The following is a 5,538-nucleotide window of genomic DNA, read 5'->3' as shown; positions in this document are numbered from 1 at the left end:
ACTTTTTTTTTTTTTTTTTAATAAGCATTAAATGCCCTGAGGACCTCAGCCAGGCACCCAGCCCTCCTCTCCCTTGATAGACAGCGGTTTGCAAATAGAAAACTGCAAATAGGCTCAGCTGAGGCAGATGAGGTTATAATGAACTCAGGAGTGATTTACTTAGCAAGGAAAAAAAAAACTCAATTTCTCCATTTCTTGCAACTTCCCTGCAAATTCTAAACACAGCTAGGTCAAGGGTGGGGTAGGTTTGCCCTAAGAAATAGGGGAGAGAGAACTGCTACACTGATTTAAAGAGCTTGGGAAGCTCCTTTAAAAAAAAAAAAAATTTTTTTTTTAGTGTTTTTATTTATTTCTGAGAGAGAGAGAGAGACAGCGTGAGCAGGGGAGGGTCAGAGAGAGAGAGAGGGAGACACAGAATCTGAAACAGGCTCCAGTCTCTGAGCAGAGCCCAACGCAGAGCTCGAACCCACGAACTGTGAGATCATGACCTGAGCCGAAGTCGGACGCTTAACCAACTGAGCCACCCAGGCGCCCCTCTCAATTTCCACATCTGTAAGCTGGAAGAGTAATAGCAGCGAATATTCGAGGGCCAGGAGCACGCCAGGCACCATGTGGAGCACTTCACAAGCAAGGTCTCGTTTCAGAGTCGTCTAAGGTGGGTACTTTCTTAGACCCATTTACAGAAGAAAAGGAGGCTGAGAGATTAAGCAAATTGCCCACAGGATTGAAAACCAGATCTCCCTGACTCCAAAGTCAATAGGAGCTCTAGAATTTCTTCAGGAGGGGTTTAGAGGCAATAAAGGGGCCAGAAGGAAACACAGGTGTGCAGGAAGCTATTTTTACTATTTTGCTCATTATTTTAGATGGTATGCTACATATAGATCTGTACTGTCCAGTATGGTAGTTGTTAGCCACATAGGGCTATTTAAACAAACTGAAAATGAGTAAAACTTAAAAATCAGTTTCTTGGTCATGCTGGCCATACTTCAAGTGCTCAACAGTCACATGTGGCTACTGGCTAACATTTGACTATTTCCATTATTGTAGAAAATCATACTGGAGGGGCACCTGGGTGGCTCAGTCGGTTAAGCACCCAACTTTGGCTCAGGTCATGATCCCATGATTCGTGAGGCTGCTGTGAGTCCTCTGTCCCTCCCTCTCTCACGGAGCCTGCTTTGGGCCTTCCGTCCCTCTCTCTCTCTACCCCTTCCCCCGCCCTCAAAAATAAACTTTTTTTTAAAAAATGAAAATTATTTTGGACAGGACTACTATATATTTAAAATTGTTAAGAATTCTAAAGATGCTTTTTCTATTTTTCTATTTCAATTTATTTACTTTAATGTTGGTTCACCATAAATTTCTTTTTTTAATTTTACTATTATTTTTTAATGTTTATTTTTGAGAGAGACAAGGAGAGGGGCAGAGAGAGAGGGAGACATAGAATCCGAAGCCAGATCCAGGCCCTGAGCTGTCAACACAGAGGCCAACGTGGGGCTTGAAGCCACGAACTGTGAGATCATGACCTGAGCCGAAGTTGAACACTCATCCAAATGAGCCAGCCAGAAGCCCCTACTTTTATTTTCAATCCTGGCAAAATACACAGAGCATAAATAAATAGATGGAACATACCATCTCGGCCACTCTCAAGTGTCCAGTTCAGCAGTGTTAAGTATATTCACACTGTTGTGCAAACATCTAAACATGCTTTTACTCCGACTTCGGTAAGGTCGAGAAAATACTTTTAAGGATGCTGAAACTGTGTATAACTCAGTAGTTCTCAAGCCTGACTACACAGGATTACCTGGGGGTACTTTACCAAAAAACCTGAATGCCCAAGATGTACCCCAGAAGCACTGAATGACGGCCTCTAAGAAATACGGTCCAGGCATCAGTGTGCTAAGAATGGCAGGGAATCAGATGCTCCTGTGCCTGTAACCAGGCCATTCCACCAAAAGGGGCACACGTGCCCAGAACCTCCTTCTCTGGCCAGACCCAATCCTCCGGCCCCCTAGAGACCCATCCTGTGGGAGGTGGCAGGGAAGGGAGTCCCGGGCAAAACCTGACATCCACCTCCAGGACTCAGGAGGTCACTGATGCTGAGCAAGCTCATATTTTACTGCTGCCCAAATTGTTCAAGGGGAAGAAAGCAAATAAAAAGCACACAGCTCAAAAGGCACTCAATTGATTTTTTTTTTTTACCCACTTAAACTAGACAGGAAAAGAAAAACCACTTAGAAACTATGACCAAGGCTGTGTATGCCAAGACTCAGCAGAGGGAGGAGTTTTTTTGGCAATCCCATCAACTTCTCCAAACACAGACCTGAAATGGCTCTACAGACTCAACCAAACTGGAGGGCTACCGGGACATAATTAAATACAGAAAGCTCTTTTACAAGAGAGTTCCAGGGCTGGACACGAAATGAGTTCAAGGTAAGGAGTTCTCTTTGGGGCCTCATTTGAACTTTGGGTGAACTTATTTAACTCCTATAATTAGAAAGGGTTGCCAGGCTTGCATAGTCGCCCAGTCTCAGGGACTGATGGGCTCCCTGGACGTATAAACATGGCCCTCTGGCCAGTCACGGAGAAGAAGACTGCAGACACTTTGTATGGGGACAAGGACAGGAGCCAAGGCTGAGGGTTACGGGCCAGAGCCTGGCCCAAAGGCTTCTTTCCTCTCTGCACACCCAGAAGAGGAAGGGAGAATGCCAGGTTGCCTGTTAGAGAAGATGGGTGAGTGGGAAAGGGAAGGAAGCCACAATAGATCAATAGATCATAAATCAAAGGACTTCCACAAAAGTGACAGCCAGATGGGAGTGGCCCGCCCTACAACAGTCCTCACGGCATCTCAGCTCAAGTTCACACCTCCGGGTTGGCTCTGGGCTAGAGCCACAGAGACAGGACCTTGATTCCTTCCCTGTAGAACTCAGGAAAGTGTTCCGTATGCTGTCCTCTAGCCATAAATCCGCTCCCCCTCTCTACCTTCAGCATGTTCCATAAAGGAGCTCCAGCTTTAGGATCAAATGAGTCAAGGTCTGAAGACCTGCCCACCTCACCATGGCCCTGGGCAAGTTACTGCCTCTCTCCAAACCTCAGTTTTCTCATCTGTAAAGTGGGGGTGATGTGAGGGTACCAAGAAACCATGCCCATCAAGCACTTAGCACAATACCTGGCACATAGCTTCTCACCAGTTCCTTCCTGCTCCATGTTCACCCCATGCAATGAATACTGAGCACCTACTATGTACCAGGTGGCACGTAAGACAATCTTAAATAGGGAAGCAACTGAGATGATACAGCCCCATGCCAAAGTCCTCCCTGGGCTGAGATGCGAAACACTGCCAGCGGGTGGGCTGTTCTGGAATCTTAGCTGGGTGGGTTTGGTTTTGCTTTTGGGGGCAGGGTGTCTGTGTCTCAGATACTCAGATGAAACCTTCCACAATCTCCCACTAATTCAAGGGAGATCCTCGGCAATCAAATACAATCAAACACAATGGGCTTCCTCAACGTTCAGCCAATTAATTTACTCCATTTGTCTCTCTGGTTTGCTACTTAATAAGGCCGTATCAGCAGTGCAATCTGCAAATCTTGAGTTAAACTGCTTAAGGCATCCGTCAGTTCCCTCTGAAGAGGCCCAGATACTTCTTGTCTGATGTCCTAGGCTGCTAAATCTGCCTTTGGCTTTTGTTTGGCTGGGGGAAAAGTATTTCTTTGTTTTCGCCGAGGTGTGGGTTTAAGGGGAAAGTGTCCTGAAGGCAGTTCCGAGAAGCAATGGTGAACTTGAAATGATCTCAATTTTCCATACCCAATTTGAACACCTAAACGGTCTAGAGAAGGAATCCTGCCAGCTCTCACCTATCCCTGGGAAGACTGGAAAAGCCTAGATGAAAATTCTAGATAAAGCATCTAATAGATCAATAGTTTCAACCTTTTCATCCTCCAAACATTTTAACAACCTCAAATGAACTGGCCATATTGACAGAGATCATTTTAGCTTTTTCCCTTTTCCTGGTTGCAAAAGAGCACTTGAACGTACAAGAGATCAGTAGCCGGGAGGGCACAGTTTGTACGGGACATACTTACACCAAAAAGTTGCTGGCGTATCTGAAATTCAGATTTAACTGGGAATTCTGTATCTTTACATGCTGAATCATAGCATCAAGCTCGGTGCTTGCTAATGCTCAATAAATACTATAAATACTACAGAATTATGAGTTACTCTCATAAGAAGTGACTGATAGCTGAACCAGGCAAAATTCAAACTCAGCTCATCTTCCAAGCAAACCATGACCTAGGACCGACCTTCTCTCTTTTTTCGGGGCATCGCTAACTGTGGAAATTCAGAGCATCAAGGTTCACAGCATCAAGCAAGAAGTTCTAAACAATTTGGCTAAATATGATGTAGAAGGGATTTTCCCAGAGAAACATTCAAGCTAAGAACCCCTCGCCCCAAAAAAGACTTCTTTCTAAACCTGGATGAGGTTTGACCTACAACACCAAACAGATTGATCTAGATAGAACAGGCCCTACATCTTTGAACAGGCACCCATTCTGGGTGGTTTCCTGCTGCAGATTTTATGATATCTTCACTTCATCTTCTTCTCCCACAGGCCCAAACTGAGGAAGCTGTAAAATCCTGGGCAAACACAGCCATTTGCTAAGAGAAAAGCCAACATGAGGCCCATCTGTACTTTACAAGGGTTTTTTGCTTGTTCTGCTTTTGTGTGTCACCATTTCTAGGGCAGCCAGCCTCCCTTCAGAGTACCTGGCTGCCCTAGGAGACCTTGGCCAGGTTTTCAGTATCTTCCTTGAGAAAACAGTTTTATTATTATCTTTTTTTTTTTTTTTTTTGAAGAGTCAAAGGCAGGTCCTTCAAGGCTGGCTGATGCCCTTCCTTCGTGACCACCATATTACACTCACGTTATCTACTCATGCCCCACAGGACAAGCTGCTCTCCAAGGACACGCCTTGGTGGCTCCATGGCTCCTGGCTGGCCAGCCAAAGACTTTCCACACGCAGGCCCTCGATAAACACCAAGGAAGGGAGCCTCTCGTCTGACAGGACCCCGAAGCCAAAGCGGTAGAAGAGGGAAAACAACCTGAAATCATTATCCGGCGCTGGACCCAATACCCGCATTCTTGATGTATGATAAGTAAGGGAAAATACCATGTCATGCCTTCGAACCACAAAAGATTTCCATGGAATTCAAGAAGTTCCTTTAGCAGCTCGAATTTTAAGGCAGAATCCAGGAGAGAGGATACTGGTACAAACAGAGGTGGGGGGCAGTGGAGAGGAACTGAACAAGGCCCCTATTCTGCTCAGCGCAGGTGCTAGTAACAGGACACCCCTGTCCACAGGGGAGCTATGGGGTAGGGAATTCAAGGTGTGGTCGGGTGTTCTTCACCCCCCAGTCTCATTATATAACCCCCAACACACTCCGGAACCTAGTACAAAGTTCTCCCTGCGCCAGGCCCAACTCAGCTCCCAACATGCTGATTCTTGAGCAACAAGGCTGAGGACACTATTTGGTTTTAGGATCTAA

The 5,538-nt window shown here is 45.7% G+C and overlaps 1 protein-coding gene and 1 long non-coding RNA gene across 6 annotated transcripts in view; one reads left to right on the top strand and one right to left on the bottom strand.

Annotated features, from left to right (window-relative positions):
* MTSS1 (MTSS I-BAR domain containing 1) overlaps positions 1–5,538 on the bottom strand; it is a 163,968-nt gene that overhangs the window by 154,257 nt on the left and 4,173 nt on the right. The gene's annotated exons all lie outside the window — the stretch shown is intronic.
* LOC144231944 (uncharacterized) lies at positions 371–5,525 on the top strand. Its single transcript, XR_013335253.1, has 3 exons — positions 371–655; positions 2,213–2,430; positions 4,939–5,525. It is a non-coding gene; the product is annotated as an uncharacterized LOC144231944 (long non-coding RNA).

Source organism: Crocuta crocuta, unplaced genomic scaffold (assembly GCF_008692635.1).
Source record: "Crocuta crocuta isolate KB4526 unplaced genomic scaffold, BGI_CrCroc_1.0 scaffold260, whole genome shotgun sequence".
NCBI lineage: Eukaryota > Metazoa > Chordata > Mammalia > Carnivora > Hyaenidae > Crocuta > Crocuta crocuta.
The sequence above is the reverse complement of the archived record's forward strand: the minus strand, read 5'-3'. Positions and strand labels throughout refer to the sequence as shown.